The sequence below is a fragment of the Pantherophis guttatus genome, chromosome 15 (genome assembly GCF_059756535.1).
Source record: "Pantherophis guttatus breed Tessera chromosome 15, ASM5975653v1, whole genome shotgun sequence".
Classification (NCBI taxonomy): domain Eukaryota; kingdom Metazoa; phylum Chordata; class Lepidosauria; order Squamata; family Colubridae; genus Pantherophis; species Pantherophis guttatus.
Window position 1 is genome coordinate 14687732 of NC_142077.1, and position 25294 is coordinate 14713025.

At 39.7% G+C, this 25294-nt stretch overlaps 1 protein-coding gene and 1 long non-coding RNA gene across 2 annotated transcripts in view; one reads left to right on the plus strand and one right to left on the minus strand.

Moving 5' to 3' along the window:
- The window catches only part of LOC148111960 (vomeronasal type-2 receptor 26-like), a 66677-nt gene that overhangs the window by 6296 nt on the left and 35087 nt on the right, over positions 1 to 25294 (minus strand). The window lies entirely within an intron of this gene.
- LOC148111961 (uncharacterized) lies at positions 46 to 13574 on the plus strand. The gene is made up of 3 exons (XR_015729992.1): positions 46 to 500; positions 1478 to 1546; positions 13480 to 13574. It is a non-coding gene; the product is annotated as an uncharacterized LOC148111961 (long non-coding RNA).

The following is a 25294-nucleotide window of genomic DNA, read 5'->3' on the forward strand; positions in this document are numbered from 1 at the left end:
AAGTTTGATCCATCTAGTTTTAATTTTATAAAGTCTGCTGGTAAAGCCCCTGGGTTGTGTGAAGAATTACTTACAGTCTGTCGCTGTCTATGGTTTAGGTCTTTAGCGAACTCACAATATGGTGTTGGAATGCTAGAGGTATATCTGTACCGACTTGTGTCTATGCTTTCTTCATTTTTTTCTTGTAGAGATGTTCTGCGCATTCTCGGAGCTCATTTTTCTCCAGCAGTCACCGAGGAAGGATCCTGTGCTCGCGGCTCTCGGGAGAAGGCCCCATTCATCAGGATGTTCTTCTGCCTCGACTCTGGGAGGCCTCAGGTAGTCGATGGTCGCCTGGGAGGTCATTCGAGTCGCCGGGGCATTCCTGCTGCTCTGCTGGTCAGCGAAGTCATCGCAGAGGGTCCGGCGGCTCTGTTCCTCTGCGCGGCTGCAGAACTGGGCCTGGTCTGGATCATCAACATCGGGATACATTGACTGCTCAGCGTGATGTCTTCTGATCGGTGAGCATGATCTTTTATTTCTGGGTTCTTGAGCGGTTCACGAGTGCGCCTGGCAGCTGGTTTCGGTGGGTGGCGGCTTTTAAGTCTTTTTGCGTGTGGCAGCTTCTTCTTTTATGTAGTTTAATTCAGTTTGTTGTTTGTCATAGGTAGGTTTAGTGGGTTTTCTCTGATCATCTGGCTGTGGGTCTGGTAATTTTAGTTTTTTTCCAAATGCCGCGGTTAATACTCGCATGGCATTATTTATTTCTAGCGTGAAAGGCGGGCTAGATGAATCATCCTTTAATAGTTTATCGTTTGTTTCTGTTGTTTGGTAGGTGTTTTTTTCATAGGCCCCGCTTCCCACCTTGGGATTCTAATTTTGAAATCCCATTGGCTGCTGGTCGGCCATCTTTAATGAGTTTGTCATGCAAGATGGCCTCCATGAAAAAGGCGCGAAATTGTCGCCGGCTTCATCGTCAGTTATACAGTTAGTATTTGGTTTTCCTACCTCGCTTTCTTCATCTCGGCTGGATTCATCTTCCTCCTCATCTGTCGCTGCTCCGTGATTTTCTATGAGATTGTGGAGTTTTGCTAACAGATTTGGATCATTCGGGATTTCTTCTATCAGTTTAATTATTTTCTTTTTCATGTCATCCTCTTTTTTGATGATTGAGGGAGTATCTTCATTTTTGGTTTGTTGTTCCATGATGTCTGGCAGTATCTCAGTATTGGAAAATCTCTCGTCTTTCTCCGCCTTTTCTTTCAATGTGGTTTCTGTAGGAGTTAGTTGAGCTGCTATTCTTTTTTTGAGTGATCTGGTGATAGGTCTTCTTTTACCTTCATCCAGCTTTGGAGTTTCTTGCATCTTTGGATTGGTTGGGCCTTCAAACCATCCTCTGCTACCAATCTGTTGCTATTATTTCTTTTATATAGGCTCAATAATCAGGATGCAAGTCATGAGAGTTTAAACAGTATTTATTTCTTGGTTTCTATCACAGGAGAACATCAGGCAAGCTAAGCTCGCAGTCCAGAACATCAGTATATATACACAGAAGGAGGAGTCAAAGGTAAGGAGGAGTCAGTGGGAGGGACAATTGATATGTCAAGGATTAACCCCTACATATATATATAAATTTATATATATAAATTTTCTTACTTCTTCGTAGGGTTTATGTGTGTTTTTCTTCTAGCCAGGTTTTCCCTACATAACCAAGGTTTTTTGTAGCTCCAGCTCAGTAGAATCACATCCACTCGATTCTGGGCTTTTTTTCTTTTCTAACAGCTAGCAAGCTCTTACTGCTAGGTGGGAGACCTAAATAGATCCATTTCTAGCTTGTTTGCTTTCATCAGTAGGCCACACCCATATCTTATGTATCCTCCCTGTAAAGGTACAATACCAATTTTCTTACTTCTTCGTAGGGTTTATGTGTGTTTTTCTCCTAGCAAGGTTTTCCCTACGTAACCAAAGTTTTTTGTAGCTCCAGCTCAGTAGAATCTATTTAGGTCTCCCACCTAGGGGGGAAAAAGGTATGACTTATACTCCGAAAAATATGGTAACTGGAAACAGAATCTGAGTCAAAAAGGAGATGTTCATGGAAAGAAGGCAAATGCAGCCATAAGAATCTCAGGAAGTGAACGTTGTGGTTTGGGGAGACCCCAACTCAAGGACCAGGTCCCCTTGCAGGCACCACTCTTGGAGGAGAAAATCTACGTGTGAACTTCAGGGAAAGAGAAATAAGCCAAGGAAGAGATCAAAGGAGCTGCTCTTAGCCTTGAGGAAAGAGAACAACAAGAAGAGCTGAAGATCAGGAGGAGTCTGGGAGCCCCTTTTCCAACTGACACAATCTCTCGGTTGGAGAAGGGAGGATGCAGCCCTCTTCCAATCACTGACACACGTTAAACATGAATGTAAGATCTGCTCACTATTATTCCAGAGGGTCAAACACAGAAAAATGAATTCAGTTACAAGAGAGATTTTAGCTGAATGAGAGAAAAAAATATGATAAAAGGATGACTTGTTTCAGAGCAGAGCCAGTGAAGCAGAGAAGTTCAGTCTCATCTTCATGGATCGTCTGAGTGCAAAGACTGAGCAGCCATCAGTCAGAGAAGCTTTAACTGGGATTACTGCAGAGAGGAGGGGTTGGGCTAGATGGCCTCAGGGTCTCCTCTATTGTGCAGTTGTTGCTCTAGCCCCACCTAGTGGCCAGGGGCAGATAAGCCTAACTGTATGGTCTGAAGCCAGACTCCCTTTTCTGTCAGCCTTTGGAAGAGACGGAAGCAGCCGGTTTGACCGAGACACATGGTCATCCAGAGACGGCCTCCTTCCCTCACACGGATCATCGCTGGAGAGTTTCCAGCTGCTTCTTTGTTGGCTGTTAGTTAATGCTGCCTATCGCCTATTTATATTTATATTTTCACTCTTTGCATTTCCTCAGTTTCTCCATGCCCTTTTCTCCCAATGAAACACCCAGATCCACCCCAGGCTCCCTTTCACTGGAGGAGAATAGAGGGGTTTAGCTGCCTGTTGAGCTGCACACAGACCCACCTGCAGTGGGGACGGAACAAAGGGGAAATTCCACCATGCTTATCACAAACCCACAAATACAGGAATTCATTTTAAAAAGAATAAAGCATTTTCAAATTAGCAGTGTGTAATATTAAAATGCCATGGTGTCTACTCTTTGGAACCATTATTTCCTGAGTAATTGAATTGGACAGATCTGTTCAGGTGGTTCCCCTCCTTCTCCTCTGGATTCCTCCTCCAAAGGATCTAAGATTAATGGATCCAGATCAGGACCCCCATACCTGCCACGGCTGCAGCCTTGGAGACCCCAAACTCTTTTCTCCCTCCTTCCTTCTCCTCCTCGATCTGGAGGAATAAGCGACATTCAAGGCCTGGGCCAGAGTCTTCATGAAACTGTAATCATGGTAGTGATTTGGGATCCGTCTTCTGTTCCTTTTCTCCTGGGTCTCCAGTGGGGCTTTCTGGATGCATCTTCTGCGGCCTTTGACAGAAAAGACGTTCTTTGAAAGAGAACAGTGGAAATAATAATCTTGAAACTCTTTTTCCACAAAGAAATTGGGTTCAAAGGCAGAATCCTTTGGCCTTTTTTTTGGCAGATAACCAAAGTTCCAAATACTATGGATGTATTTGAGAAGTCTATGTTTGTTCATTGTATATCCAAAAAAATTTGTGAGGATCCAGATGTTCCCTTCAGTGGGTCCTGGCAGACGCACAAATGTTTCATGGAAAGGAAGAATTCTCTCCAAAATGGAAACATTTTCTATGAAGTGAACAAAGACGTTGACTTGTCTCCACTTAGAGAGGGAATCCCTGAGGGATGCTCTTGTGTATCCAGTTGTTGAGAACAGTTGTGATATAACAACACAAATTCCATTCCTGACAAGCACAGGAGGGAAAGTCCTCATGAAATTCTCTCCATTTTCTGTGTCTGAAGCAAAGAGGCCAATCAGGGTCCATCTGAAATGGAGGAGCAGGTGGACAATTGCTGGGTACTGGATCCCTTCTTTGGGATTCATCCGGTGGAAAAAGGGAAATTGACTTTTATCACTCAGAGCCTCTGAAGCAGATTTAAGACTGATCTGAAAAAGCAATGAGGAATGCTGTGTTACATTTGAAATCAGATCAAGTCCAAAATATTAGATTTTAATAAATGCAACCTGATTCCCCTGAATGTATTAGAATAGTTTGTTAATCAGAAATTATTTAAAATATTAAAGACAGAATATTAGCAAGATTGTATCATAATAATGGAAAATAATAAGCAAATTAAAAAACAATAAAAATGTCAATCATATTACTGTATCACCCCTACAATTGATCACAATTAGATTAACACGTGAAAATGCCAACTGGAGTATTCTATTCCAATAAAGGGCCTATTATAATTTTTGAGAATTGCTGCATCTTTTTTTGCTTCTATATCCCAGATTCTTTCTGGAGGAAATTTTTTAACTTCTTTCTCCAGTTTTCTACAAGAAACAGGCAGACCTCAAAGCCTAATAAGATTTGTCAGTTGCACAATCCAAGTTTGGTCTTTAATTGAAGTTTTGTCTGTTCCAACAGCCACAATTTTCAGACTCTGTCAGTTTCCATAGATTGAATTTTATGCCACTGCCCATATTTTCTGAATTTAGACAAAGCAGAAATTGTGGAAATTCCCAAATCAGCTCTGAGGGCAGCAGCTGGAGTCCTTTTACCCACCCCAAGATCCTCCTCAGAGGCTGAGATTGGGTTGGTTCTGCTGGTGGTTTCTCTCTGGAGCCCCAAACATCAGATTGATGGAAGAACATGGGGGGAAACTGGGCCTCCTATACTTTAATCATTGGGGCTGAGGAAGCTGGAGAGCTGTGAGGTTTTCATTTAAGCACCACTTTCACTCCTGCCCTTTCTCTAACTGAGCTCCTTGGATGATGAGGGAGCCAAGATTCAGGCTCAGAGAAAACAACCCCAGGTAAGGAAAGGTGTTACTTGCTCTAATGGCTGACCGTCTATGGCTAGGATGTCATTTCACAAAGACCATAACTTTTGAACTTGCTTTATAAATTATCAGATAATTATTAAGACAAAACAATCCAAGTCTATACAATACAATGTGTAAGTATGAGAATATCACATTATCTGTGTAAATCAGTGTATTCCAATAGGAATTTAGCAGGCTAAACATGTGTACCTATAACAGAACTTATAACAAAATAAAAGGGTTGGAAGGGACCTTGGAGGTCTTCTAGTCCAACCCCGTTCAAGCAGTAAACCAGGCATAATAGCAGTAACTGTGAGAGGGATCCTGGAGTCTTCGTGGACAACCACTTAAATATGAGTGAAGAGTGTGCAGCGGCAGCCAAAAAAGCCAATGCAATCCTAAATTGCATTAACAGAGGGATACAATCAAGATCAAGAGAGGAACTAATACCACCCTATAAAGCCCTAGTAAGACCACACCTAGAATACTGCATCCAGTTTTGGTCACCACACTATAAAAAAGACGTTGAGACTCTAGAAAAAGTGCAGAGAAGAGCAACCAAGAGGATTATGGGACTGGAGGCTAAAACATACAATGAACGGTTGCAGGAACTGGGCATGGCTGGTCTAGTGAAGAGAAGGACCAGGAGAGACATGATAGCAGTCTTCCAATATTTGAGGGGCTGCCATGGAGAGGAGGTGGTCAAGCTATTTTCCAAAGCACCCAAAGGCCAGACAAAGGCCAGACAAGGAATAATGGATGGAAACTGAACAAGGAGAGATTCAACCTGGAAATAAAGAGATAAAGTTGCCTTCAGAAGTTGTGGGAGCTTCATCACTGGAAGCTTTCAAGAAGAGGCTGGACCGTCATCTGTCAGAAATGGTGTAGGGTCTGCTTGGACTAGATGACCTACAAGGTCCCTTCCAACTCTCTTAATCTGTATCTATCTATACTGTTCCAGACAAGTGGCTGTCCAGTCTCTTCTTAAAAGCCTCCAGTGATGGACCACCCACAATTTCTGAAGGGGAGACGTTCCATTCCTCACCATTAGGAAATTTCTCCTTAGTTCTAGATTGTTTCTCTCCTTGATTAGTTTCCCTCCATTGTTTCTTGTCTTGCCTTCTAGTACTTTGGAAAATAGGTGGACCTCCTCTTCTCTGTGGCAGCCCCCCAAATATTGGTACATTGCTATGATGTCACCCTTAGTCCTTTTCACTAGACTAGACATACTGAATTCCTGCAACTGTTCCTCATATGTTTTAGTCTCCAGTCCCTGAATCATCTTTTCTGCATTCTTTCCAGAGTCTCTACATCTTTTTTGTAATATGGAGACTAATACTGGATGCACTATTCCAAGTGTGGTCTTGCCAAGGCATTATAATATGGTACCAATACTTCATGTGATGTTGATTTTATCCCTCTGTTAATGCAACCTAGGACTGAATTAGATTTTTTAGCTGCTGCTGGCTCATATTTAAGCGATTGTCCACTAGGACTCTACCTAAAACCTTCTGCAAGGAATGAATTTTTCTCAAGCTTACCTAAGAGGATCATGACATAAATTTTAGCCACAGTATCTGCTAGTCTATTTGGCCTATAATTGCTAGAGTAATTTTTATTCCACTTTTCAGATGAATAAAATGCTACTATTGCCAACTTCAATCTGAGTGCATATGGCAGGCATTATTTATGTGTGAAAATGAAGATGCCAATAGAGGCCCCAAGAACCAGGGATATTTTTTGATCAGTTAAATAGTTGGTAGAAAGTCTTCTCCAGGGAATGTATTGCTTGCATTTCAGGCCTTTTATGATTAATCTCAACATGAAGATAATGGGGTAAAATATTGACATTTTTGCTAACTTGGAGAAAAGCAGCTCTTGAATTTCATGGAGAAGACATGATTGCATCTATTGCTCACCCACCACCACCCACCCCTCACTTTACCAGAAGGAGAAACACACACACAAACCTGTGAGACTTTGTAGGTGCCTCCTAATGTTGACATCTGGATGGAGATCTCCCTCCTGGCTCCATCAAGAAGAGCTAGGAGGTTCTCCTTCCTTCCACAGCTGTAGTTGGGGACATTGGCTTCTCCAGTGGAGAGCATGTCCATCAAGGCATCTGAAGTGTGGAAAGTGCTCAAATAATTGTTATGGATGTTGTAGCCAAGTGTGAGATTGTGCAAGAGATGGGAATTCTTGTTGACCAGTTGAATGTTGAAAATTAATATTAAGCAATAAGAAAATTCATTAAAAGTCCTATTGAAAAAAAAGTTATTATAATCAACAGCCACAACAAATACTTTTGTTATATGTAATATATATAATCCTCCACAAGTCTACTGAGCCTTAAACCAACATTGATCCAAAAGCAAAGATCAGTTACACAAATATGGGAATGGGCTGAGGTACGGCAACTACAACTGATTCCACCACTAATTTAAATAAAATTCATTATTCAAGTGACAAATTAAGGATTGAACAGAGAGATGAAAGTAATCTGCAGGCCTTTCACCTTTTTTTCAGACCCCTTTTTGAGTCTCTTTCACAAAATCAGACCAAAGAGAGAAGCCATGGAAATCAAAATTATTCAGGAAATTAGACATATTCCCCAATATAGGAAGAAATGAAAAATAAAAAACAGAAAAGAAGGAGGGTGTTAGAATGGAGGGACAGCAACTCCATCATCCTGAATGACTTACGGATCATGGAAAACAAACTGAAGAGAAGGAGCCACGTTGAAAAGCAACTTTGTACGCAATATTTTATTTCCACTGGTGACTATACTGATCAGATGGTCTCCTGGTCTGTAAAAGCTCCGTGGTTTTCCATCCTGGTTCTCCAAACTCAGCGGGCATTTCATTCCCAGCTTCCCAGAGACTGGATGGGACAAAAGCAGCATCAGAGGCAGAAGCAGGAGGTCCATAATTCATGGCGTGAATCTGTGAATCCCTTTCTTGTTTCTAAAGAAGAATTGGAAGAATTCAAAGGAGTCTCACAAGATGGAATATGATCTAGTTGCTTTCCTGATTCAAACACAGAGAAACACTCAGCTTCACCTGAAAAGGAGAGAGACGTAGATTCAAGAGCACAGACTCTGCCTGTCCCAAACCTCCATATTTCTCTGCCCAAAGTCTCCCCTGGAGGATTCGGCCAAAGAGCAGAGCTGAAACTTTTACCATAATTCTCCCTCTCAGTAGGGATCCCTGGATAATTCAAGTAGTTCTTGGACTTGGAGATTGTTGGGAAATTCTCTGGAGGGAAATGAAAGGGAAATAATCCCCATGTGATTCATAATAACAGGGGCAGAGATGGAATTAAATCAGTCATCTAGAATTGAGAGTTTTGGGAGCTCCATGCACGGATATATGGCATCTGTGGCTGAAATAACAAATAAATCTGATATTTGTTTGCCTAGTGATGAAAGAGAAAACTCCAGGGGCCAGTTAATTCCGGAGCCTGCCATAGATCTGAAATAGCTGCCAGCTGAGTTGGAACCAAAATTTACTTTATTTTGAAAGCTAATGCTCAAGGGCATCGCACAAAAGGGCTGATGCAATAGTGTGGCCAGACTCCAAGAACAAAATCAACTTTAATGAAAAACTAGTTTTTCGAACTTTGCAGTTTAAAAAATCAGAGAGAGAGAGAGGGTGGGAGGGAGGGAGGAAGGGAGAGAGAGAGAAGTTAGAAAAAATAGTGAAAAGAGATGGAGAAATCAAGGCTGCCTCTCACCTCATGTGGGGAGGGGAGGGAGGGAGGGAAGGGGAGCTCAGGACCCTCGTGTTGCAGATGGAAAGCTGATCTTCAAAATCCAACTTCCATCTTCAGAGACCTGGGAATGCAGAAGCCCATGTCCCATGTTCCCCTGCCAGCCTTTTCCATGCAGAGGCCAGACAAGGGGACTCTTGCAGGAATCCCAGACAGGACTCTATCCGGCTGAGTGGAGAGCCCCTCTAGGGAGAAGGAAGCTGGGGAGCCTCATGTTGGGGAAGGGAAGCAGATCTCCAGGTTCCATGTTCTGAGTCCTGGGAAGGGGGGAGACCATATCCCATGTTGCTCAGCCACCTCTTTCCATGCATGGGGCACCCAGGGCAAAGCAAAGCCCAGACCCATGGAGAAAGCCCAGGCTGGCCATAGAGGAGGAGGGGATCTGGGGCATTCCTGGGAAGAGACTAATATGGTTTATGGGTCCCAGGGTTGAATGTTGGGGGGGAGACGCAGCCCCCGGGGTTTCTCCAGCCTCGCTTGGGTTCCGTGACTTTCCAGGAGAGGCTCTTGTGGGGGAGAAGCCATGCAGGGCTGGGTCTTCCAAGGGGGATCCGGGGTTGCCCAGGAGGAAAAGGCAGCCAACCTCACCCTGGAGGGGACCCTCTGTGACTCTGAGGAAGATGGGGGTCCTCTGTGGCCCCTCCAGAGCCCCCAGCTGAGGAGAGCCTCTTCATTGCAGCCTTTTCTGGGGAAGGGGCTTAAGCCCCCCTCCCTCTGCAATTCTGGGAGGTTTTGCCTCTTTCTCATCCCTCCCAAAGCTCTGAATTTTGCTCTTTATTTGACCGTCCCCCCCACTTGGCTTGGCTTCTTCAGCCTCTTCTCCATCAGGCTGAGGGCAGGGAAGCTCCCAGGCAACCGTCTCTTCCCCCCATTTGATTGGCTACAGGGTTGTCATGACTAAGGTGATCAGATTTTAACATTGGTAAAGAGGGACACCATTGACCGGGAGGGGGGGGGTTAAATTTTTTTTACTACCAGTTCTGTGGGCGTGGCTTATTTTATGGGTGTGGCTTGGAGGTCATGTGACTGGGTGGCCATGGCTATGTGTATACTATAGGGACTACTCAGAGGGCTGAAAAAAGGCATTTCTGACAGGTCCTCGCACTTTTGACTGGTCCTCACACTTATAACCATCCTCACATTTATGCCCATTGTAGCATTCTTAACAACCGTGTCACTCATTTCACAACTGCTTCTCTTCACCATGGTGACAAGATAGGGCAAAAATGTAAAATGTGAGGACAGTCGTAAGTTCGAGGACTGGTCAAAAGTGTGAGGACCAGTCAAAAATAACTTTTTCAGCCCTCTGAGTAGTCCATATGCACAAAAGGACTACCCAGAGGGCTGAAAAAAGTGATTTCTGACAGGTCCTCGCACTTTTGACCGGTCTTCGCACTTATGACTGGTCATCATTTATGCCCATTGTAGCATTCTTAACAACCGTGTCACTCATTTCACAACTGCTTCTCTTCACCATAGTGACAAGATAGGGCAAAAATGTAAAATGTGAGGACAGTCGTAAGTTCGAGGACTGGTCAAAAGTGCGAGGACCAGTCAGAAATAATTTTTTCAGCCCTCTGAGTAGTCCATATGCATAAAAGGATACAGAAATAGAGAGGGATGAAGGAAGGGAAGGGAAATTAGAGTAGGAGTGAGGGTAAGAGAGGGAGGAAGAGAGGAGGAGAAGGAGAAAGGAAGAGGAAGTAGGGAGGAGAAGAAGAGGGGGAGGAAGAGAAAGTAAGAAGGAAAGAAAAGAGAGAGGTGGTAGGTTTGAGGAGAAAGATTGCTATACAATAAAAAAAAAAAAAATGGAAGAAAGGCAACCCCAAACAAATAGAAAGATATTAAGATAAGGAATGAATTGTTAAACTTTAAAGAATAAAAGAGAACAAATATGAATAAATAGCAATAATTAGAAACACACATACATACAATGTATTTTCTTTGAACAGAGTATTTGGCCGGTTCACAAATTTAAACAGTGTTTAGTCATTTCAATTAAATTTACAATTTCTATATTTCCTTTTTGCCATATTTATTCCTCATCTATTTTTTAAAAAAACAATATTACCCTTCATCCTCATCTCTAATCTTAATCAAATTCAATTTTTCTCTTCTATTCTATATTATACCCCTTCCCATTGTCATCTATTTTTATATCCATCCTCACATTGGTTAATTATGTAATTATGTAATACAGTTGTTTAATACAAATTCAACATTTTAATATAAATCAATTAGTTATATAACTATCTTTTTTGTATATTAATCAATATGAACATGAATATTCCAATTATTTCCATGCAATCCAATTTCTTACAAATTAATTATATTTACCAATAATAATAAACCAAATAATTTCCCCCATATATTCCTTCAAACCACAACTTAACCATTTCTGCTTTCAACACAATATACAATTAATAGTATCTCAATTATTACAATTCCCTAGTTAAATAGAGCGTTTTTTCTTTTGTGTTTTAAAATCTTGAACCTCCTCTTTTGCCCTAAATTTCCCATTGTTTGCAGTTTTGCACCTACCTTTTTTGGTCAGGAAAAAGAAAAAGAAAAAGAAATCTCTCTCTGCCTCATTTTGTCATGTTGCAGCAAAGACCCTCTTTACTTTCAGTTTCACTTTTTCAGCATAGCTAGGGGAAAAAAAATCTGCTCCAGCAATTTACCTCTTTGCAGCTAGCTAGCAACAGAGCCCTCTGCAAAACAGCTGAGATCAAATCAGCTGAGAGTCGGGAGGCTGATCAAATCAATTTATGGTAATTAACCTATGCTGAAGCTGAAAGGGGCTGTTTTTTCTATTTTTGCAGGCACCAGTCTACTCATTTGTTTTCTTTTAATACTGATCAGCTGTAGGGCGGCCCTTTTTAAGCCCTGCGGCAAGAATTTAAACAGTTTTTTTCCCTCTAGCCATCAGCTAGGACTCAGCAATAGATTGGGGGTGGGCGCGGTAAGCGAACGGGGACCAGCGATCCAACAGAGGCAGAGGGTGAGGGTAAGTGAAAACTGTATATTCCCGTCCCGTTCTCCCACCATTCCCTAGCTTGTCCTGCATTCTTTCCAAAAATTGGGACTTTTTTAAAACGCTGCGGGACGCGGGACAAATTGCTAAAAATCGGGACTGTCCTGCCAAAAGCGGGATGTCTGGTCACCATAGTCATGATGAAGGGGTTGGGAATAGAAGCAGCCACTAAAGAGGCGGGATTTTTGTCTTCCCTGAGAACTGGAGGGTTTGAATGCGAAATCTGCTTTCTTTTAGGAAATCCTGCTCAGATGAAGCCCAGAATCAGAAGGAGAGACAAGATGGAGAAAATAAAGCAACGTTTAAAAGATATATTTAAAAACGAAAGAAAAATTAAAACTTTGAGAGAACAAGAATAGAAAACAGAAACTAAAAACAGATTTTAAAAAAGATCAAAGTCTGTAGGAAAAAGAATGATCGTACAGAGTCCCTTATATTATGGCTACAGTGTATCTCTGAGCTGTAACTTAAAAAAACATGGAAACCAAATATCTTTTCCAGTAGGTGGCAGTATTAAACACTCTCCTAACTTCCCTATTTTAAATATTTTATTATTTTAAAGTCTAGGTCTTTTCTGTTTAAAATTAATACAGAATTACAAAGGGAGAAAAAGGAAAAGGAAAGAAAAAGAAAAAAAAGAAAAAAGTGTCCGTCTAAGCAGTCAAACCAATCTCTTCAATTGTTTTCTTTTAAAAAGGCAGAGTTTAAAAAATTAGCAATGCTAATCTTCTCACTTCTCAGTCCAGTCCCGGGCTATAGTGAAAGTGAAACAATTAAGTCTTTCAAATTAGATAATTGGGTGTTAAAAGAAAAACTTTTCCCAGATCATTCCGCTTCTCCTCTCTTACTCTCTATCTCCAGCTTCAAAAATCTTTTTCCTTTAGGGTGTTCTTTGTATCATTTGAAGAAGTAAAGATTCTCTCACCGAGCTGATTCGCTGTCATTCCTTTCTCTCTTCCTGAAACTGCCCCAGCCTTGGCAGCCTCAGGGACTGCTGCTCCGATGCCAGAAAAAGAACCAGGGACTTTGCGATGTCCCCTGGGATCCACAGGATGTGCTCTCCACTACTACAGTCAAAACTAGACTGTGGGGTCCGAGATGGACCGTCCAGCCAGTGGAGTCATCGGCAGGAATTCTGGAGCCCCAGAAATTCCCGTCCATCTCGCAGCGGCATCAGCTTCCGGCCCCCCAAATATCCTGATAAACCTTAATCTATTTCTTATTGTCATGCTTTTAATTCTGTAATTATCTGTTTTCTGTCATTTTGGTTTTCTTATAGGAATAATATCTCTTCTGCAGGAGGGCCGAATGTCAGCCTCCGCTTTTTCATTGCTTGCTCGGCTGCCATGAAACGGGGGGAGGGGGCAGCTATTGGAATTCTTGGGGAGGGGGCTGGTGAAGAAGAAGAGAGAAACTTTGCTTTAGCATTTCTTTGAAGCTGATAACAACTCAAAGTCAACTGCCGTGGCATAGCAGAAGGATGGCACCACCAGACATTGCACCCACTTGACCCCTGGGGAATTGTGGATTGGATGATTTATGCTGGACAGTGGGGGGAAGGCTTTGGGGGTGCTTTCTATATGTAATTTTTGTGCCTTTTGCTTCAGACCTTGCTTTCCTTTGGCTGCATTCAGTTCATACTCAGTAAAAGTACCTTTCTCTATGAAAATGGAGTTGGGGCATGTCTGACACCTGCATGGCTTCTCCCGCACAGGAGCCTCTCCTGGAAAGACACGGAGCCCAAGCCAGGCTGGAGAAACCCCGGGGGCTGCGTCCCCCCAACATTCAACCCTGGGATCCATAAACCAGGTTAGTCTCTTCCCAGGAAGGTCCCAGATCCCCTCCTCCTTCCTGGCCATCCTGGGCTTTCTCCGTGGGTCTGGGCTTTGCTTTCCCCCCTGAGTGCCCCATGCGTGGAAAGAGGTGGCTGAGCAACATGGGATATGGTCTCCCCCCTTCCCAGGTCTCAGAAGATAGAAGTTGGATTTTGCAGATCAGCTTTCCATCTGCAACACGAGGGTCCTGAGCTCCCCTTCCCTCCTTTCTTCCCTCCCTCCCTTCCTCCCCTCCCCACATGGAGACAGAGGCAGCCTTAATTTCTCCATCTCTTTTCACTTGACTTTCTCTAACTTCTCTCCCTCTCTCCCCACCCCTTTCCCTCTCCCTCTCCCTGTGATTTTTTTTAACTCTGCAAAGTTCTAAAAACTAGTTTTTCACTAAAGTTGATTTTGTTCTTAGAGACTGGCTGCACTATTGCATCAGCCCTTTTCTGCGATGCCCTTGAGCATTAGCTTTCAAAATAAAGTAAATTTTGGTTCCAACTCAGCTGGCAGCTATTTCAGATCTGTGGCAGGCTCTGGCATTAACTGGCCCCTGGAGTTTTGTCTTTCACCACTAGGCAAACAAATATCAGATTTATTTGTTATTTCAGCCACAGATGCCATGTATTCCCTGCATGGAGCTCCCAAAACTCTCAATTCTAGATGATGGATTTAATTCCATCTCTGCTTCTGTTATTTTGAATCACATGGGGATTATTTCCCTTTCATTTCCCTCCAGAGAATTTCCCAACAATCTCCAAGTCCAAGAACTAGTTGAATTATCCAGGGATCCCTCCTGAGAGGGAGAACTGTGATAAAAGTTTCAGCTCTGCTGTTGGGCTGAATCCTCCAGGGGAGAGTTTGGACAGAGAAATATGGAGTTTTGGGACAGGCAGAGTCTGTGCTCTTGAATGTATGTCTCTTTCCTTTTCAGATGAAGCTGAGTGTTTCTCTGTGTTTGAATCAGTAAAGCATCTGGATCATATTCCATCTTGTGAGAGTCCTTTGATTCTTCTAATTCTTCTTTAGAAACAGGAAAGGGATTCATCGATTTACCCCATGAATTATGGACCTCCTGCTTCTGCTTCTGATGCTGCTTTTGTCCCATCCAGTCTCTGGGAAGCTGAGAATGAAATGCCCGTTGAGTTTGGAGAACCAGGATGGAAAACAACCACAGAGCTACTACAGCCCAGGAGACCATCTAATCAGTATAGTCACCACTGGAACGGAAAGATTGCGTACAAAGTTGCCTTTCAACGTCGCTCCTTCTCTTCAGTTTGTTTTCCGTGATCAGTAAGTCATTCAGGGTGATGGAGTTGCACTCCCTCCATTCTAGCACTCTCCTTTTCTGTTTTTAATCTTTCATTTCTTCCTATATTGGGGAATATGTCTAATTTTCTGAATGATTTTGATTTCCATGGATTCTCTCTTTGGTCTGATTTTGTGAAAGAGACTCAAAAGGGGGTCTGAAAAAAAGCTGAAAGGGCTGCAGATTATTTTCCTCCCTCAGTTCAATCCTCAATTTATCACTTGGATAATGAGTTTTATTTAAAGTAGTGGTGGAATCAGTTGTACTTGCTTTACCTCAACCCATTCCCATATTTGTGTAACTGATCTTTGCTTTTGGATCAATGTTGGTTTAAGGCTCAGTAGGCTTGTGGAGGATTATATATATTATATGTAACAAAAGTATTTGTTGTGGCTGTTGATTATAACAACTTTTTTTTAATAGGTCTTCTCACAAATTTTATTATTGCTTACTATTAATTTTCAACATTCAACTGGCCAACAAGAATTCCCATCTCCTGCACAATCTCACACTGGGCTACAACATCCATGACAACTATTGGAGCACTTTACGCACTTCAGATGCCTTGCTGGACATTCTCTCCACTGGAGAAGCCAATGTCCCCAACTACAGCTGTGGAAGGAAGGAGAACCTTCTGGCTCTTCTTGATGGAGCCAAGAGGGAGATCTCCATCCAGATGTCAACATTAGGAGGCACCTACAAAGTCCCACAGGTTTGTGTGTGTGTTTCTCCTTCTGGTAAAGTGAGGGGTGGGTGGTGGTGGGTGAGCAATAGATGCAATCATGTCTTCTCCATGGAATCAAAGAGCTCCATATTAACAAAAACATCAATATTTTACCCCATTATGTTCATGTTGAGATTAATCAGAAAAGGCCTGAAATTCAAGCAATACATTCCCTGGAGAAGACTTTCTACCAACTATTTAACTGATCAAAAAATATCCCTGGTTGTTGGGGCCTCTATTGGCATCTTCATTTTCACAGATAAACGATGCCTGCCCTATCCAGTCGGATTAAAATTGGCAATAGTAGCATTTTATCTATCTAAAATGTGGAATAAAAAGGACTCTAGCAATTATAGACCAAATAGACTAGCAGATATTGTGGCTAAAATTTATGCCATGATCCTCTTAGTTAAACTTGAGAAAAATTCATTCCTTGCAGAAGAACCAGAATGTTTTAGGTAGAGTTAAATGCTATATTGATTTTGTATGAAATAATGCATAAATTAATAATCTAACATTGGCAACAAGTTTGTCTTGAAATATCTAATCTATATCAGTGAGGTAAAACAAGGTTTGCTGCTTTCTAGATGTTAGTGCAGCATTTGACTCAATAAACAGAGAAATATGATGGAGAAAATTGATTGCCCTCAAAATGGAGCTCAGCCTGTTGGCCCTGATCCAAGCCCTTGTTTGAGGGGGGGGGGTTGGGCTCAATGGAGCCATGAGAAAAAGGATCTATGCTTATCAAGGAGGAAGGGAAAGGTTTGTATTTGAACCTTTATTATTCAGTCTAGATATGAATGACTTACTACGACTAATGCAGGGTCAAAAAACAGATAATTAATAAATGTTATTTCATTCTTTGACAAAAATGACTAAATTAGTGGACCAGTGAAATGCAGTGCATGTAGTATACAGTACTTGGATTTCAGAAAGGCTTTGACAAAGAAACCACAACCTATTTCTCAGGAAGCTGAAAATATGTGGGATAGACGGCATCACCCCCAGATGGGCTCAGCCTGTGGTCCTCAATGGAACTATGTCTGCATGGAGGGAAACAAGCAGTGGGGGACCCCAAGGTTCCATTTTAGGCCCAGTTCTCTTCAACATCTTCATGAATGATTTGGATGAGGGGAGAAATGGGGAAATCATCAAATTTGAAGACAACACTAAAGTGGCAGGAATAGCCAACACCCCAGAAGATAGGCTGAACATCCAGATCGATCTAGGGAGACTTGAATCCTGGGCCTATCTAATAAAATGAAATTTAATGTAGAGAAAGGTAAAGTTTTATACTTAGGCTAGAAAAACCAAATGTACACATACAGATGAGGTGAAACCTGGCTCAATAAGTGTAACTGTGAAAAGGATCTTGGAGTCCTAGTGGACAATCACTTAAATATGAGCCAGCCGCAGCTAAAAAAGCTAATTCAATCCTAGGTTGCATTAACAGAGGGATAAAATCAAGATTACATGAAATATTGGTACTGCTTTATAATGCCTTGGCAAGACCACACTTGGAATTGTGCATCCAGTTTTAGTCTCCATATTATAAAATGATGTAGAGACTCTGGAAAGAGTGCAGAAAAGATGATTAAGGGTCTGGAGACTAAAACATATGAGGAACAGTTGCCGGAATTCAGTATGTCTAGTCTAGTGAAAAGGACGAGGGATGATATCATAGCAATGTACCAATATTTGGGGGGCTGCCACAGAGAAGAGGAGGTCCACCTATTTTCCAAAGTACTAGAAGGCAAGACAAGAAACAATGGATGGAAACTAATCAAGGAGAGAAACAACCTAGAACTAAGGAGAAATTTCCTAACGGTGAGGAATGGAACGTCTACCCTTCAGAAATGGTGGGTGGTCCATCACTGGAGGCTTTTAAGAAGAGACTGGACAGCCACTTGTCTGGAATAGTACAGATAGATACAGATTAACAGAGTTGGAAGGGACCTTGTAGGTCATCTAGTCCAAGCAGACCCTACACCATTTCTGGCAGGTGACGGTCCAGTCTCTTCTTGAAAGCTTCCAGTGATGAAGCTCCCACAACTTCTGAAGGCAACTTTATCTCTTTATTTCCAGGTTGAACATCTCCTTGTTCAGTTTCCATCCATTATTCCTTGTCCAGCCTTTGGGTGCTTTGGAAAATAGCTTGACCCCCTCCTCTCTGTGGCAGCCCCTCAAATATTGGAAGACTGCTATCATGTCTCCCCTGGTCCTTCTCTCCACTAGACCAGCCATGCCCAGTTCCTGCAACCGTTCATTGTATGTTTTAGCCTCCAGTCTCTTAATCCTCTTGGTTGCTCTTCTCTGCACTTTTTCTAGACTCTCAACATCTTTTTTATAGTGTGGTGACCAAAACTGGATGCAGGATTCTAGGTGTGGTCTTACTAGGGCTTTATAGGGTGGTATTAGTACCTTTTTTTTTTGTATTTTTTTTTTTAATTTTCAAATAAAACCAACATAAAAGCATCATCCTTTCAAACAATTACAGACAGCGTTTCGGTCAGTTAAAATCCTTTCGTGCTCACAAAATCTTCAAAATATCAATATATGACACATACTTCTTTTCTCCTAAAAAAACACAAATTTTTACACATTTTATCTTAATTTCACTTCATATATCATATTTAATCTCCATATTTTATTATCTATCCAACAATGAAACAAGCCCTATATCAAATAATATTGATTATCTTCCTGTTCTCTAATTTCAAATGTCAGTTTACTCATTTCGGCACACTCCATCATTTTCTTAATAATTTCTTCATCAGTAGGTATTTTCTCTCCTTTCCAGTTTTTTGCAGATACAATTCTATCCGCTGTTAAGACATTCACAATTAAATATTGCAGTTCTCTATTAAATGTCTCTGGTAAGATCCCTTATAATAATATCTCTCGTTTAAAATCAATATGTCTCTGTCATTTTTTCCAACCACGTATGAATCTTAGTCCAATATCTCTTTGCTTTTCCACATGTCCACCACATATGGTAGTATGTTCCTGGCGTCTGGTGACACTTCCAACATTTCTCCGATTTGTTCTTGAACATTCTGGCTATCCTTGCTGGGAGTAGATGTCACCTGTAAAACATCTTATACAAATTCTCCTTATATGCTGCAGACATTGTCATCTTATAATTATGCAACCACAGTTTTTGCCAATTCTCTAAATCGATACCACGACCAAAATTTTTCCCCCAAGCTATCATTGATTCTTTAACTTGTTCTTCTTCCAATTTCATTTCGAACAAATAACCATATAATTTTTTTAATTACATGGTCGTCAGAGCCCATTAAAATCTTATCTAAATTAGTTAAACCATTATAAAAACTTTCTTGTTTAAGATCTTCTTCATATCTAGAGCGTATTTGCATATATGAAAACCAGTCCATCTTATATCCCAAATCGTCTAGTTCTTGCTTCAGTTTAAGTTCATCCTTTTCATTCAATAGTTCACTATACCTAACAATTTGTTCCTTTTTAAATACTATCAAATATGTAAAAGCTGGAATTTTCAAATAATATTGCTTTTTGACCTTCTCCCAATTCAACAATAAAGCTTCCTGTATCTGATGTTTTCTAAAATACCCCTGTATTTTTGCACCCTTATACCATAAGAAAGCATGCCAACCCATCAATAAATCATGACCCTCCAAGTTCAATAATCTTGTATTTCTCAAAGTTATCCATTCTTTAATCCACATTAAACATGCTGCTTGATAATAAAGTTCAAAGTTAGGTAAACCAAAGCCACCTCTCATTTTAGCATCTTGTAACAACTTTAACGTTATCCTCGCCTTTTCCCCCTGCCAAATATATTTCAATATCATTTTATTGAAATCCTCAAAAAATTCCTTCCCCAACTTAATTGGAATTGTCTGAAATAAGTACAGAATTCTAGGTAAAATATTCATCTTAATAGTTGAAATCCTACTAATCAATAATAATTGCAAGTTTCCCCATTTCACCAAATCTTGCCCTATCTGTTGTTTAAGCTTGTTATAATTATTTTCTTTAAGTGCACCACATCTTGCTGTCAAATGTATCCCCAAATATTTTACCTTGCATCTTTGATATCTCAATCAGTTCTTCTTTTTGTTTTTTCAACATATTTTTAGTCATTATCTTCATTTTATAATTATTAATTTTCAGGCCTGCTACTTTCCCAAATTCACCTATAGTTTCTTTCAGTTTATTTATTGTTTTTAATGGTTCTTCTATTATAAAGACCAGGTCATCAGCAAAAGTTTGCAGTTTGTATTCCTCTTTTTGGATTTCCATGCCTTTTATTTCTTTTTCTTCTCTGATGTTTCTATTTAAAACTTCCAACGTCAATATAAACAAAAATGGTGATAACGGGCATCCCTGTCTTGTACCTTTTTCTATCTCAATAGCTTCAGTCATTTCTCCATTAATTATTACTTTTGCAGTCTGCTTATTGTATATAGCTTCAATTGCCTGGATAAATTTCCTACCAAAACCCATCTCTCCCATTTGAAGTGTCATAAATCGCCAATTAACATTATCAAAAGCTTTTGAGCGTCTAAAAATTTCAAAGCCATCTGTTTTTCGGGGTGAGCTTCATAGTATTCTAGTGTATCTAAAATTACTCTTATATTGTCTCTTAAATTTGTCTTTTTGGGAGGAATCCATTCTGGTCTATATGTATAAAATTGTTCAAGTAGCTCTTTAAACTGTCTGCCAATATTGAAGCAAAAATTTTATAATCCGAGTTTAACAAAGATGTAGCTCTGTAATTTTTGATTTGTTGCGGATCTGTGTCTTCTTTATGTATCAGCGTAATATATGCCTCAGTCCATGAATTGGGTATTTCCTTCTTTGTCATCACTTCATTCATAACCTCTAATAATGGGAGAGCCAAAGGTTCTTGTAATGCCCTATAGTATTCAGCCAGTAAGCCATCTGGTCCTGGTGCCTTCCCATTCTTTTGCTTCTTAATTGCTTCTGTTAACTCTATCATTGTTATGTTTCCTTCCAATATTTCCTCAGTATCTGTGGGAATCTGAGGTAATTTTGCTTCTTGTAAGTACTTTGCCACTTTCCCCTCTTCTATTATCTCTCTTTTATAGAGTTGACTATAATATTCTTGTATTATTTTCCCCATCTCTTTATTTCCAAATTTACTTTGTCCTTGATTATCAACTAGTTGAATTATTTTTCTTGATTCTCTTTCTTTTTTCAATTTTTTTTTTAATTTTTATTATTAAAGAATTACGGTACAATTTCACTATTTCCGGTTACATGGTGTTAATATATATATATATATATATATATATATATATATATATATATATATATATATATATATATATATATATATATATATATATATATATATATATATATATATATATATATATATATATATATACATACAGTAATAGCTTTGCATTAATTACATTGTCATTTACATGGTATTAATTCATTGTCTCAATTCAAGAGTATTATCTGTAGGATTTCTTACTGTTATAATTTGATACCTAGAATTACCTCTCTTTTTCATAAAATTGCATCCTTACTCCCTTTTATATCCTCCTACGGTAGTATACCTCCTATCCATATACCCATCTAGCTAATCACCCTTCCAGACTCCTTTATCTCTCTCAAATTCACTTCACTTTTCTTTTCTTCAGCCACTCGTACCACATGTCCCAACACTGTAATAGTCAGTTTCTTCTCTGTCATTGATTTCTAGTGTCAGTTTATTCATTTCGGCACAATCTAGTATTTTTCTGATTACGTGCTCTTCAGATGGCAACTTTTTCTCCTTCCAGTGTTGAGCAAAAGAGATTCTCGCTGCTGTTATTATATGTGTAATGAGGTATTTCTTTTTTCTTGTGATTTCTTTCTTTAAGATTCCCAGGAGAAATATTTTTGGTTCTAATTCGATTTTTTTCTCCTATTATTTCTGACACCCATTTATGTATCCTCCTCCAAAAATTTTTAGCTTGTGGGCATGTCCACCAGCAATGATAATAAGTACCTTGCTGATAGTCGCACTTCCAACAATTTGGGGCCATATTTGGATAAATTTTAGCAATCCTGGCCGGTGCTAGGTGCCATCTGTATATCATCTTGTATTGATTTTCCCTATAAGTTGTTGCCCTAGTCATTTCTAAATTATTATTCCAGATTTGGTCTCACTCGTTCAAATTTATTGTTTGTCTGAAATTTTTAGCCCAGGCTATCATAGGATCCTTAACTACTTCCTCCATCAGATCATAATCTACCAGATAGTTGTAAAGTTTAGCCAAAATTTTATTGTCCGTGCCCATCCATATTTTATCAAAGCCATTGGTACCTATTTCTATGCCATACTCTTCTTTATCTTTTTTGTGTCCTGATTTGATTTGTGTGTATGTCCACCAATCTATATGTGTGCCCAGTTCTTTTAATTCTTCCATCATCTTAAGATTTCCTGTCCCATCTAATATTTCTTTATAATTCGCTGTTTTGCCCAATTCCAATACATTTGGATAGATAATTGCCTCCATCGTTGATAACCATCTGGGAACTTGAGTATACTGTTTTCGCCTTATTTCTGCCCATGTTGACATTAGAGTATCTCTAATTTTATATTTGTAGAAGTATGCTCCTTTTCTTTTCTCTGTGTCCCATAAGTGGGCATGCCATCCCTTCTGGAGATCATGCCCCTCCAGTGTCAAGATTCTTTTATTTCTCAACGTTGCCCATTCTTTTAGCCATACTAAATTTGCTGCTTTTTGATATATTTCCCAGATTGGTAATCCAAGGCCCCCCTTTGTCTTTTTTATCTTGTAAATTTCTAATTGCAATTCTAGGTTTCTTCCCTCCCCAAATAAATTTCCTAATAATAGAATTTAGTTCCCCAAAAAATTTCCTGTCTAATTTAACTGGGGCAGTTTGGAATAAATATAGCATCTTTGGTAAGACGCTAATTTTGATTGCAGCGATCCTCCCTCGGAAGGATATCTGGAGCTTTGCCTATTTTTCTAGGTCTTGTTTGATATTCTTAACTAGAGGTATGTAATTGTCCTCTTTGATGGCCGAACATTTTATTGAGATCCATACTCCCAGATATTTTATTTTCTTTACAATTTGTATCCCCATTGACTCCTCCAACAATTTCTTTTGATCTTCAGTCATATTTTTCGTTAACATTTTAGTTTTCGATTTATTTAACTTGAACCCTGCCACCTTTCCATACTTACCAATTTCTTCCAAAATTTGAATGCCTGTTTCTAATGGTTCCTCCATAATTAATGCCATATCATCCGCAAAGGCTTGGGTTTTATATGTTTCCTTTCTAATTTCAAGTCCCTTAATTTGCTTATTTTCTCTGATCCTTTTTAGTAACACTTCTAATGCCAAGATAAATAAAAGCGGTGATAAGGGGCATCCCTGTCTCACCCCTTTTCTGATTTGGAAGGTTTTTGTTAGTTTTCCGTTCACTAATATGTTGGCCCTTTGTTTCTCATAGATCACATTTATTGTATTCATAAAATTGTATCCGAATCCCATTTTGTTAATTTGTTGCTTCATAAATTCCCAGTTCAAATTATCAAAGGCCTTTTGGGCGTCTAAAAAGACCAGCGCCAGTTCTTTATCAGGGTGTTCCTCCTAGTACTCTAGCACATCTAGAACTGTTCTTATATTGTTTCTTATTTGCCTCCCTGGCAGGAATCCATTTTGGTCGCTATGTATTATCTTATTTAAAATTACCTTTAACCTTTCCGCCATAATACTGATGTAGATTTTATAGTCAGTGTTAAGGAGGGAAATCGGTCTATAGTTTTTTATCAATTTAACGAGGGAAGAATCTGTTCCTTCTTTTTGCAGAAGTGTGACATACGCCTCCCTCCATGATTCTGGGATTTTAGATTTTATCAAAGCCTCATTGAAAATATCTAATAATTTCGGTAGGAGGATATCCTCTAAGTCTAAATTTTGGTATAGTTCCGCTGGGAGTCCGTCCGGTCCCGGTGATTTGTTCTTTTTCAATTTAGCTATCGCGGTCTTCAACTCTGTCCTTGTGATTTCTTTGTTTAACATCTCTCTTTCTTCCTCTCCAATCACTGGAAGGTCTTTTTCCAATAAATATTGCTCTACTTTTTCTTTGGAGATGTCTTCTTCCTTATACAGGGTAGAATAATACTCACGAATGATCTCTAATTTGTCTTCTTCCGTATTAATGATATGGCCCTCTTGGTCTTCTAATTGGTAAATAATCCCTTTCTCTTTTTCTTTTTTAATTCTATAGGACAACCATCTGCCCGACTTATTGGCATTTTCAAAGTGGTATTGTTTAGATCGTTTAATTTCATATGCCAATTTTTCCTCGTCAATTATATTTATTCTGTGCCATATGACATCCAATTTTCTTTTGCCGTTTCGTTGTCCGGGTTCTGTTGTACTTCCTTCTCTGCTTTCTGCAATTCTTCCGACAGTCTCTTCTGGGTCTCCCTTTTTTCTTTATTTTTGTGTGCACCATAGGCTATTGCCAATCCTCTTAGGAACGCCTTCATTGTATCCCAAATTATTCCTCGATCGGTTGGTTCCTTTTCGTTTTCTTCAAAGAAGGTCTTTAATTCTCCCTTAATTCTCTCAATATTTTGTTTATCCTGGAAGAATTGCATATTTAATCTCCATCGGCTATTACCCTTTTTATATTCGCTCCTCCATTTAATCTCCAATGGATTGTGGTCCGCCCAGATATTGGGTGGAATCTCGGCTGACATGATATCCATTCCTACATTTCTACTTGCCCACATCATATCGATTCTGGACCAGGATTTTTGGGGGTTTGAGTAGAAAGTATACTGTCTTTTGTATGGGTGTAAGGTTCGCCAGATGTCTACCAAGTTCAGTTCGTCCACCATCTCAAAGAAGGATTTTGGTAGGTTTTCCTCCTTTTCTTTTGGCCTTTAGGTCTTTTATAGTCTTTATTTGGGTCTACCACTCCATTGAAGTCTCCAATTAAGCAAATATTGTTATTGCTTAATATTATTAATATTAATTATTGGGGTGTTTTAAATTTGTCTTGGGCCAAATTGTTTAATTCTGTTTTATTCTGCTTTTAAATTTTGTATTTATGTGTTTTACTTTATGGCTGTTCAGCGCCCTGAGTCCTTCAGGAGTAGGGCAGTATATAAATCTAATAAAACAAACAAACAAACAAACAAAAGGAAAAAACAAAAAAGTATGAAAAAAATATAACAAAAAGCTGAAATCTTCAGGCTCTTGAATACCTTAATCCAATACCGTTATAAAAAATCCCAAAAACAATGAAAATGAGAGATATAAAAAGAAAATAGAAACAACAAAAAAGAAAAGAAAAATTAAAAAAAGAAAGTCCTTCAGGCACATTTATATCTGGAAAGCATTCAGAGAGTGATTTCTTAGAAGCCACAAGTTTAAAAAAAATAAGAGAAAAGCAAGTAGCAGCTCAAAAGAGAACAAAAGCCATCAACAATATTTCTAGGCTCCTACTCCACGCAAATACAAGAGAGACACCTGTATAAACAATACAGATTCACTTTCTCAGATGTTCTCCACTCTTATCAGGATGCTAGTACAGAGCCACTTAATTATGGCTACAATGAATCTCTAGACTGTTACTTAAAGAAAAATAGAAATAAAATATCTTTATTACCAGTAGGTGGCAGTATTA